Source organism: Schistocerca nitens, chromosome 1, assembly GCF_023898315.1.
Source record: "Schistocerca nitens isolate TAMUIC-IGC-003100 chromosome 1, iqSchNite1.1, whole genome shotgun sequence".
Taxonomy (NCBI): Eukaryota; Metazoa; Arthropoda; class Insecta; order Orthoptera; family Acrididae; genus Schistocerca; species Schistocerca nitens.
Window position 1 is genome coordinate 1,039,736,260 of NC_064614.1, and position 12,626 is coordinate 1,039,748,885.

The window sequence follows — 12,626 nt, forward strand, 5'->3', positions numbered from 1 at the left end:
TCTTGTTTTAATACTCTAAAAGTTGGCGGGTGGCATACCGCGTGGTCAATGTTTCACGCAACAACGTCGCAGTAGACCAGTTTTATGAAGTTCTTGCAATTTATTGAAGCTTCTTGTCGCAAAAGTCAGTGAAAGAAAACAACAACAACAACAACTTCTTTCGTGCTAGAAGAGAGTAACGAAGCGTTACATTTTATCCCGTCAGCAGAAAAGGTAAAGCTGAAACTGTGTAAAGGAACTGCAATCCCTTGCATACAGTATAACTGCACAAACATTAAGAAATATCTGAGACTGTACGTTTGGAGTACGGCACTGTACGGTAGTGAATCATTGGCAGTCGGAAAACCGGAACAGAAGAGAAGCGATTGAGATGTGGTGCTACAGAAGAGTGTTGAGAATTAGAAGGACTAATAGGATAAAGAATGAGGACGTTCTCCGCAGAACAGACGAAGAGAGGAATATATGGCAAACACTGACCAGAAGAAGGGACAGGATGTTAGTACGTGTATTAAGACAGTAGGGAATAACTCTCATGGTACTAGATGGAGGTGTAGAGGGTAAAAAACTATATGGGAAGACAGCGATTTGAATATATTCAACAAAGAATTGAAGACGTAGGGTGCAAGCGCTATACAGAGATGAAGAGGGCAGCCCAAGAAAGGAATTCGTAGCAGGACGTGTCAAACAAGTTGGAATACTAATGACTCGAAACAAAGTTAAATTATTTACTTTACGAAAGACCATCGACGTAATATTTCTTAAAGCGAAGCGATAGATGCTTCGTGCGTGGTAAATTCCATAAGAATACCTCCAAATAAGCACTCAAGGTGATATTCAAGCTAAGAAACGGTAAGGCGCCATACCACACGTGCATGCGACACCGTGTCGACAGTAATAAGATAGAATAAGTCCTTTAAGAAATCCGAGCAAAACCAGCCTCACATTTCCCCACAAATAAAATTTCTGAGCCCTTCGGGTAATGCAGCAGACACGCAACACAGTATTTATCTAATAAGCAGAATGAGTTCTGTCGCAGTACTGCATATAATATATAGCACTGTTTAAGAAGGAAATACTGCTGTTTTATGGCGTTCTCCTTTATTGAGGAAAAAAATAAATTCGATACCAATTAAATGTAAATATGCTAGGGATACCGAATCGGGTAGCTTACTGTATATCGCCCTCAAACAGAATTTAGAATAAAATTAAAATATCTTTCCTCTATAGTGCGCATTTCAAGATAGTTCGAAGTATCAAAACTTGCAACTTCACTTACAGGCCTATTACAGTTAATAGCTATGCCTTTCACCTACCTGTAGTGCACCCGTAGCGCGCCTCAGATTATACGGGCAGGTGATGTAGTGCCCACGCGGAGAGTTCTTTACGGAAGGCGGAAGGAAAGCCGTCTTGAAAGTCGTTCGCCTGTGTCACCGACAAGTGGACTTCCATCAAAACCAGATGTGACAATGCCCATAAGGGGAACTACCACGCCACGACCGGAGAAAGCAGAGGCTAGTGCCATGTTACGAGGCGGCTTACTCTAGTACCGCAAATTGGCACACTGCGCTCTAACAACGCTCTGTACGTTTCTCGTATCACTTTACACGCAACTGTGGTTGTTTGCAGACGTGCTTTGCCCATCCTTTTCCCTCTGCCAGTTGTGAAAATATTGAGCTATGTTGTGGTTACCTGTGTTCAAAAGCCGCTGTAATCGATTGTGATCCTTTAACCAACCACTCAGTTCTGTGTTGCGGATAGAAAAACACTGGAACTTTCCTCTGTTGGTTCTCTGCTTCAAGCGGAAGTTTTCGAAGCATTAGTCACGTGTCGCGATTTGATATTTCGTCAGTTTTCCTGAAGCTTGTTTCATATGTGACATCTATCAGCAATCTGCTTCGGTCATGCTTCTAAGTATCGCCAGTCAATTCTTGTTGTTAACCACCTTCCTTTCTTTCTACTTGCACGCGGAAAAACAGGAGACTGCCGAATGAGCAGTGTGGTAATTTATAGCATATTTCGAATAGGGGGACATCTCTCCTAGCTGCCGACTTTTAAGCTAATGGTAGTAGGAGCAATTGTGTGTTGTCCATCTTCTGGACACATTCGAGGGGTGCAAAGGGCTGCAATTTTTAGTAATTCTACGTTCAGTTGAGTCTGTTTCTAGCTTTTGTCGGACCGTCTCATTCCTCTGGAGTAAATTCTTCTTTCCTTTCGCAGAGTTCATATCTGCACTTAAGCGAGGCGCTGCAATGATAAGACACCAGACTCGCATTAATGAGACAGCTACTATAGTCCCAGTCCCTATCGTGCAGATTTAGGATTTCCTGGGGATGGGTGCGTTAAAAAATCTCTTTATCCTCTCCTGCCTCTGACCAAATGACGTTCGTCTGCGACGGAACTTCAAACTCTATCCTTCTTTCGTTCTTCAATTTCTACACATTGTACATTCTCTAAAGTTCATTTTATAAATATCCACAATGCGGTGGCGTGACTGTTTAACCGGAAGAGCCATACAAAAGTCTACTCTTTGTTTCCAGTATGGTCCTTTTGTTAACGCCACAATAAGACACAATTTGAGTCTTAATTTTCGAGATTTAGACGTTGTATTGTTCACATACTTGATTCCATTGATGAAATATTAGTCATAATTATTTTTAATATTTAGCCATTCTCGGAAAAACTAAAATATTTAAGTAGTTTTAAAGTTTTGATACCTTAAATTTAGTCACTTGTAATTTAGGGTAAGCAGGTTTTGTCCATTCACTCACTCAGACATAAGAAATACATGGAAATGTTACACACAATTGCCATACTAAATTTGTTCATTAAAATTTCATCAATATTCGTTTTACCTGCGTTTACTGCAAGTTTAGATTCCTTGCATAATTTACGAGGGAATTTTGATGAAGATACCATTATTCATCGTTTTAGCTTAGGCATTTACGGCGTTTAATGAACTAAAGAAGCAGTTCTGAAGGCTAATCCATACACGTGCTGAACATCGGGAACAGGAATACCTTACTGCATTGAGACAACTTCCTAATGCAGATGATGATTAGCGGATGCCTTCCTCCTGTCACTGGAGAGAGAGAGAGAGAGAGAGAGAGAGAGAGAGAGAGAGAGAGAGAGAGTGTGTGTGTGTGTGTGTGTGTGTGTGTGTGTGTGTGGCGGGGATCGATAAGGATTTAAAACAAAGTTAATTATAGAACCAGACGGCAGTCCTTAGTGTACTCCTCTCGAATAATGAGTGTGGTCTAGCGACCATAACGTCCCATTCGAAAGTTGGATCACTAACATCAGTCGCAAATCCTCACTCAAGAGATATTTAGTTCAGGGCGATGCCGCAGAGTTTGATAATCTGTATCTGTAAGCCAAAGTCTCTCCTCTCTTGTCGTTTCCTCTCCTTGCCGCGAAGATACTGCCAGCAAGTGAACAGTAAGCTTCAGAATTCATTAAACTGCACTTGGATTCGTTACCGATCTCTTGGAAGCGCAGTTGCGCAGCCTTATTACCATCTATTTTTGCGTTTTGCCTAAAGTGCGTCTAATGACATCATATCAACAATACCGTTTACGGCGGTGGAGGTTTGCCTTTGCTTTCGTGTGCTCTGTTTGAAATGGGAGGTATTGTAATACTATATTCTGGTAGGTGCTTTTCAATTCTTTGTTTTATATTGGGATATTGATACATGTGGAATTCTGTCTGTATTTGTAGCTGTTGGGTCCCACTAGTTCACGAATGGATAATTGCATCGTGTATAAATATGTAGTACGTTTTAGTCAATGGTTCTCAATAGCAATTAATATATACTGATTAAATATTGAAATTGAAGAAGAAAGAATTGTGGTTCAGCAGATAACGTACGAAGATTTTTTTGTACAATAATACGCCAACCTATTTTGTAATGCAATTAGTGTGCTTGCTGTGACTGGTGTTAAATTGCAGAGAGGTTAACAGCTTCCACTTTTCATCGCCGGTATAAATGACGAGTTGACGCAGATGTAAAGAAAACTAGGATTGGAATATGGGGCAGTAAATTTGTCAGTTTTTCGAACCTGTCAGCCCTTGTAGAGGGACTAAGCTCATGCTTAAAGAGGAAGACATGAATTGGCGAGCCTGAAAAGACAGCGTATCGTCTGAGCCCGAATAGGTTCAAATGGCTCTGAGCACTATGGAACTTAATATCTGAGGTCATCAGTCCCCTAGAATTTAGAACTACTTAAACCTAACTAACCTAAGGACATCCATCACACACATCCATGCCCGAGGCAGGATTCGAACCTGCGACCGTAGCGATCGCGCGGTTCCAGACTGTAGCGCCTAGAACCGCTCGGCCACCCTGGCCGGCCTCAAATAGTTGTCGACGACTTGATTAACTTCGTGTAACACTGGCTGGTACAAACAGCATTTATTTGCTCAAATTCTCAGCTGCCTCGATGTAAACATTTTACGAATATATTAATAATAAGCATCATCGTAACTTCAACAAAACTTCGATTTACCTTTTATTAGCTGCTTCGTTCGTATGTTCTTGTACAAAACCTTCCTTAATTTTATGTCTAGGCACATTCAAAATTGTTGCTGTTTAAATTTCGGTGTCTAATGGTCTTATTTATGTCTTCATTAAATTGTAATGTGCATGATTGCATGGAAATGAGATATGGAAAAATGATGAAGTATTTTTGAACCGCTGAAGCTTAATACCAGGCGGATATTTGCAGAGATATGTTAAACACCGATCGAAAGACAGAGTTAGTGGCCTCCAAGAAACTTTTCTCAAGACGGAATCTAATACTCTTTTTCAGTCTCTCACGTATGACTCTTGCAAGGACTGTGGTGGCAGACTGAACGAGATTACAGAGCTTCCACAGAGACATATATAAGCATTCGCTCTTTCCTCAGTTCATCCTGAAACAGAACTGTAAGAGACAGCTATAAGTTAACTTTAGCCGCGCCGATTGCCGTCGTAGATACGTCAACACCAAACCGTAAGATGCTCACTCAACTACCCCCAGCCACGAAAAGCGGTCCCCTGACGCGGCTGGCGTTACTTTTCGTATATTTACACAGCAGCATCATTCACCACCCCTTCTACGTGGAGGGATTTCGTATTACTGAAGCAACGAAGTGGCAGCCGTATTGGGCCCATCTATTGTAAGGTTATTCATTACCTTCGCTGGTGAGTCACTGCTGTTCTTCTTCCATCACTGACTTGTTGAATCCTGGGTCTATTCTTGAAGCGTGTCTCTAGTAGGTATTTTGTCAAGTAACAAACTGTGTAACAGGTGCATCGAATCACAAAACACTTGACGAAAGTTAAAAAAGAAAGCAAACAGAATGATACCGGCAGCCGACAAGTGAATGAAGCTGCTCAGAAAATGTTCTGCACCACTCTCGTTGTTGTTATAGTTGTCGCCAGAAACCTCTGTCTCAGTATTCTTTTCATCAGAGGAATGGCTGTTTAGAGCCACGTGGGTAAATCAGCTAAAAGTAAAGCTGCATTCTCAGTGAAATTCAACAGAACACTCCTTGCGCCAGTCGAGAAAAGGGACAGTGCAGCTCAATCCGCGAACATGCCTTGAAAGACCATTTCAGGCTTACACCGGGTGCGCATTGTTACTCTACGGCAAGAGGAGTTATTAGCAGGGATCACAGTGTCATCGTTCGAACATACACCCGTTATCGTCAGAGACATAACGTTGAAGATCGGGCATCAGACGTTCAGCTGGGTAAAACATTCGCATCCGACGTTCTGCCCCATGAGCGACATACCGGAACAGCTGGTCGTAATCTGATAATCAGAAAGTATGAGGTGTGCTGATAACCTCCTTATTCCTGACTACCCAAATAAGCGAATTCTGCGGATCAAAATTTCCTTCAGCGTTGGGAGTGTCCAGGAAGCTGTTCACCTATAGGCACTTCCATGAAAGGCAGAGGCAGCGCAGCGAAAACTGTATCATTATTTTGTATACGGGGCACTAATTGGCAAGCACCGTTAGTGTAGAGCATTGTCCTCTGTTTAAATGTCTTTCTAAGATATCGTCGTTGTATTGCCATTTCTGTTCCACACCCACGCTGTGAATGTAACACGTAGCCATCCGAACATCCAGCAGTGAGTCTTTTCCTGTTATTTACATTTATAGTACGTGAAGTTCAGGAATAAAATATGACCAGCAAAGCAATAAAATGCAGCTATTAAAAATTTTGGAGAAGGTCGACTTTGAAGATTATCGATGAACTTAAGTTTACTAAAATTAAGGCGAATTTCACGACGGGCCACGTGGCCCACTCGACAGCGCTGGGTAATGGTAATTGTATAATCAGTGGTTGGAATCGCCCAATGGCCTCTTATTATGTTTTATATAAATTTTTCATTTATTTCGAATACGTACATCATTCACATATAAATTTCGTCGCATGTATGCTAATTAACACATGTATAATTATAAAGTTGTATGAAAAATACAAATCGTCGTGTTTCTAATTACATATCACACATATTGCAAATATAAATTCTTAATTATTAATATTTTTAAAAGATTGTTAATAAATTTGTAATACTCTTTTTAATTTTAACAATATTCTAGAAAATATCGATAATTAAAAATTTATATTTGCATTGTGTGCAATATGTAATTAGAATCAGGAAGTAGTGCATTTTTCATAAAAAATGATGATTAGATATGAGTTAAGTAGCATACGAGTGATGAATTTTATATTTAAATGATGTAGGAATTCGAATTGAACGAAGAAAAACGAAATAAATGGCCATAGCGAGATTCGAACCAGCGACCCATTGATTACCCACACTGTAGGTTCTTCGTCGCTAACTAGAGGCACTTACAGTAACTAATAGAGACATTGTTGAGCTCCTTATCGACGTATTCACCGCTAGGCACTTTGAATAGCTCGCGATCAACGTATGTATCCTTACATCATAGATTACTGTATCCTGGTGTTGGAACCGATGTGCTGAATAACCATCTTCACCCTTTCGTCATAGTGCAAATGTTGTCCGTGAAGATTTTTCTTCGTGTATAAGAGGTCATGAAACGCTAGAGCCGCCCTCGGACGAGCACTGTCGTGGAATAACACGCCACGTGCATCGAACGTCCCTCGTGTGGCGGCATATTTGCAGGAAGTGACAGCCGAAATTTGTAATCGTGAAACGATGGTTCTCCGAAGCGTGCATTCCTACCTGATCGATAAGAAGTGGTCGGTCGTGCACATCGCTCTACAGTGTAGACCGTTCCGTGACTTTAACGCTGTTGCTTGAGACAGCAGCGCACCACTTCGTCCTGACCTATAGCCACACACGGGATATGGCCGGCTGTGATATAAAATAGAAGTTACATTCAGATTGTTCCAGTACTTTTATCTGAGACCTGTTACCGGAGTTGGCAGAAGAAAGAATCATAGCTGTCCTTACCAGTCAGTGCAACGATGATGCTGCAGTCAGTCGAGAAGTGTCAAGTGCTGACCACGGTATCTCTCAACACACGTGGGATCGTCTTCAGTAATTTTTCATGTCATCTGTTCCGGGGTGGGCACACTTGAAGCGTCTCATACCGCAGCTGTTATCACGGAACTGGTGTGTGTGTGTGTGTGTGTGTGTGTGTGTGTGTGTGTGTGCGCGCGCCGCCTGACGCGGGAGGGCTTGCGCGTGCATAATTCGAGAGAGAGAGATACACAGAGGAGGCAGGTAATTTTTAATTATGTATCCGTTTAGCTCACGGCCTGGTGAAAGCCTCTCTAGTTGGTTCAACTTTGTCTTGCCTAGTGTATTGCACGTCCGTGTTCGGTTAAAAATACTGATACTGAATTGACCTGAATTCTAGCGACAAAATGTCTGAAGGTGGTTCATCGATATTTTCTGAGTGTTTAGTTATCAGAGACAATGTTCTCTCGAATGTTGGAGAGTAGTTGCATTTCATTTGATTTTTTACCCCCCTTTATTTATATTACTGTACATAATTACTGTCCTGTCAAATAGTTTACAGTTCTTAGTAATTGACGAAAAGTCATGTTGTGGACCGGAAGTGGCATATGGAGTTCCCCAAGAAAATATTATAGGCCCTCTGCTGTTGCTAATCTATATAAACGATTTAGGAGACAATCTGAGCAGCACTCTTAGGTTGTTTACAGATCGTGCTGTCTTTTAACGTCTGTTGAAGTCATCACAAGATCAAACGTAACTGCAAAATGTTTTACACAAGATACATGCATTGAAAAGTTCTAATTGACTCCGAACAATGAAAAGTGTTACGACCCCCACATGAAACATAACTGTTTACTTTCGGTTGCACGATAAATCACACAAATTGAAAGGTTGTAAATTCGTCTAATACTTAGCGATTACAATGATGAACAACCTAAATTGAAACCATTGCACAGAAAATATAATGGTAAAAATGAACCAAACATTGCGTTTTACTGGCAGAACATTTCTAGGCGTAACTTATCTACTGAGGAGCCCGGTTTCACTGTGCTTGCCCAACCTCTGCCTGAGTGTTGCTGTGCACTGTAGGATCCTTATCAGATAGCATTGCCGGCGAACATCGAAAAAGTTAAAAGGACAGATTGTTTCGTACTATTGCGAAATAGCAGAGCGTGTGTCTCGGGTGTGATAAGCGAGTAAGGTTGACAGTCATTTAAAAAAAAAAAAGCAATTTTTACTGCGAAGGAATCTTCTCAAGCAACTTCAATTACCCACTTTACCTTACGATTGAAAAAAAGAAAATCACCGTTGATTTCCACCTAATAGGGAGAAATGAAAATCATAATAAAACAAGATACCAGAGTTCACAAGCAAAGATTTAGCTGTTATTTTTGCGCACGTGGTTTTCGAGAGTGGAGGGCAGAGAAACAGTGTGAAACTGGTTCTGTGAAACCTCTGCCTGTTGTTCCATTCGGGTATGGTATTTCCTGTTGACATCAGTAACGCCCACAGGACTCTTCGCCTGGTCATGAATTCAGTACTGCTCGGTTGCGTCCCGCGTCTTTACAGAATGACCCAAAATCTGTTAATATTTGACAGTGCACTAATTCGCGTGATAATGCAGGCAGAGAGGTAAAACTTCACTCATGTGCCCCAAACGACTTGAGGTTTTATTGAAACCAGAAACGAGTGCAAAAACCAGCCGAGAGATGGCGCTCGATAGCGGTATGCTACGTTTCAAACTGTTAGCGTGACGGGTGCGAGGTACGCCGATACACAGGTTGCTTGAGAAAAAAAGAACCTTCCTAGTTTTAAGTGTAAATTTAATGTAGAAATTAATGGAAAAACAGTAATATCAGAAATTGAGTCCGCCTTGATGCAAAACACCTTGTTAATCGTTTATTTCTTTATTCTCCCAAACTAGTTTCGGCGACAAATATCACCATCCTCAGTGTTTTTTTTAATCTTATTTATTGTACGTTACAGCATGTTTTAAGCAATTATTGTCGCTGTTTGCGACATATTTTCTGTGCGCTTTTTTTTTTGTTACCGTTTTTGTACTTAGCGAACATCATCTCATGTTCTTTGGATGGTATGTAGCTGCTTTTTTACACAGAAAAGCAAACTTTCGCAGTTTGTTTATCATCCAACTTATCAGTGATCAGTCCTCTGCAGGTCTTCCTGCATTTCGTATCAGTCATCTCTGTGTGGACAACAGCCTTATCTGACATTTCCACTAAATTGCATGTATTTTGTAGACAATAACGCCTCCCTTCGGTTACTCAAGAAATTGTGTGTACATATGTCGCTTACGTCATGTTGAGAACATAAGATGGAATGACCACGTAAAAGAAATGGCAGGAGAAGCAGATGCCGGGCTAAGATTCGTTCGAAGAATCTTGAGGAAATGTAATCATACACGAAAGAAGTGGCTTATAAAGTACTTACTCGACTGATGCTTGAGTATTTTTAATTGGTTCAAAAATGGCTCTGAGCACTATGGGACTCAACTACTCAGGTTATCAGTCCCCTAGAACTTAGAACTACTTAAACCTAACTAACCTAAGGACATCACACACATCCATGCCCGAGGCAGGATTCGAACCTGCGACCGTAGCGGTCACGCGGTTCCAGACTGTAGCGCCTAGAACCGCTTGGCCACACCGGCCGGCATTTTTAATTATTTCGTGACCCTCATCAAGTAGGATTGATAGAAGATATACAAAAATGAAATGAAATGATCGTATGGCATTGTTGGCCGGGAGGCCCCATGCGGGGAAGTCCGGCCGCCGTATTGGAAGCCCTGTTTAGCTGACGCCACTTCGGCGACTTGCGAGTAAGTGATGATGTAATGATGATGATGAACACACAACACCCAGTCATCACGAGGCAGCGAAAATCCCTGACCCCGCCGGGAATCGAACCCGGGACCCCGTACGCGGCAAGCGATAACGCTACCGCACGACCACGAGCTGCGGACAGAAGAGATACAGAAGGTCCAGCATGCACATCACTCGCTTCTTTTTCTACATTCCCCACGTTTACATGCTCTTCTCGTGCTTTGACGCGCGGCCTCTTACTCTGACGAAACATTAATTGCGGAGCAGACACTTCCTGTAAAGAAAGGCACATCCAACCGCATTACAGAGGCGATCAACGTACTCCATTGGCAGACTCTGCAAGTGGGGCGTTGTACAATCGCGGGGAGTTTTACTGCTGAAATCACAAGAGCGTACGTTCGGAGAGGAGTCGGTCAAGAAGTTACTTCGTCTCACATACGTGTCGTGAAAAACGAGCACGACGAGAAAATTGAGAGACTAATAGATGGCAGTTTCTTTGCCAGTAGTTTTTGCACTCTCGAGTTCGCGAATGGAACGGGGAAGGAGGCACCAGAGGTAGCCCTTGCTACACACCGTCAGGTGGCGTGCGGAGTGTAGATGCTAAGTTCTGTCTGCTAGGAACTCATGAATTGTCTCACAAAGCCGGTGCTGTATTGTTCAATAAACTACAGTTCTCCTCGTTGTGTCTAATTTCTGTTTATGAACGTTTTATTCGACCGCAGGGATTCGAACTGGCTACCGACTCGTCTAGCCTAGCGACACGGACTGCGGGGTTGGGAGAATATGTAGCCAGCGCGACTTGACAGGTGGTGCTTCCGGCTACGGCTGAGCTGTATTCGTGCTGTGGAGTGCGGAACAGCCGCTGCGGCCGCTCAGGGCAGGAATGCCGGCTGTGCGCGCGAGAAAGCGAATTGCCTGCCTGCCCCCTCAGTTGTGCAGTCGGGTCGGTGTAGTCTGTGGCCGCGCGGCGCTTTCCCACGCCGCGCCGCCGCTTCTCATGCCTTGACCCACATCCGGCTCCCGCCACGCCTACCCGCAGCATGCACACCGCTCGCTTCTTTTTCTACGTTCCCCACGTTTACATGCTCTTCTCGTGTTTTGACGCGCGGCCTCTTACTCTGACGAAACATTAATTGCGGAGCAGACACTTTCTGTAAAGGAAGGCACATCCAAACAACTAGAAAGGGTCAAATATGAAATATGAATTACATCCGTCATTGCTAAGTTGTCGGGGCGGTGACTGATACTTAAATTTAAAGTACATATGTAATTTCGTGTCAGTCTCCCAATTTTTAATTCATTCGGTAATCGTTTCGATGGCTAACCATGACCATCAGCTTAGGTCGCGTCTTGCACTGTTAATAATTAAATTGTGTAGCAATAGAATGTATAGATGTTACGTCGCATATGATTTAAAGATGTAAAAGGTGCTCACAGCTGGAGAAGTATGCAGTACGTGTACTCCATTCTGGCGCTGAAAATCGCATGTACTTCCCTCTGTAGATAAGGCACACAATCGTCTGTGTAGCAAAGCTTTCAAATCTGTGACGAAAAGAAAAACCCTTTTTTGCTTTCAATATATTGCTCATAAAATTGATCTATATTTCCAATCGTGTGAGATGTAATCCCCTGATACAGTAGATACCTGCGCATTTTAATTAAAACGTTAACACGAATCGGTTTTACATAGTTTATCGGTTAACTGTCCTGTTCCGTATCCACTGAAAATCACGGTGTGACTTCCAAAATCCACTACTGGCCATTAAAATTGCTACACCACGAAGAAGACGTGCTACAGACGCGATATTTAACCGACAGGAAGAAGATGCTGTGATATGCAAATGATTAGCTTTTCAGAGCATTCACACAACGTTGGCGCCGGTGGCGACACCTTCAACGTGCTGACATGAGGAAAGTTTCCAACCGATTTCTCATACACAAACAGCAGTTGACCGGCGTTGCCTGGTGAAACGTTGTTGTGATGCCTCGTGTAAGGAGGAGAGATGCGTACCATCACGTTTCCGACTTTGATAAAGGTCGGATTGTAGCCTATCGCGATTGCGGTTTATCGTATCGCGACATTGCTGCTCGCGTTGGTCGAGATCCAATGACTGTTAGCAGAATATGGAATCGGTGGGTTCAGGAGGGTAACACGGAACGCCGTGCTGTATCCCAACGGCTTCGTATCACTAGCAGTCGAGATGACAGGCATCTTATCCGCATGGCTGTAACGGATCGTGCAGCCACGTCTCGATCCCTGAGTCAACAGATGGGGACGTGTGCAAGACAACAACCATCTGCAGGAACAGTTCGACGACGTTTGCAGCAGCATGGACTGTCAGCTCGGA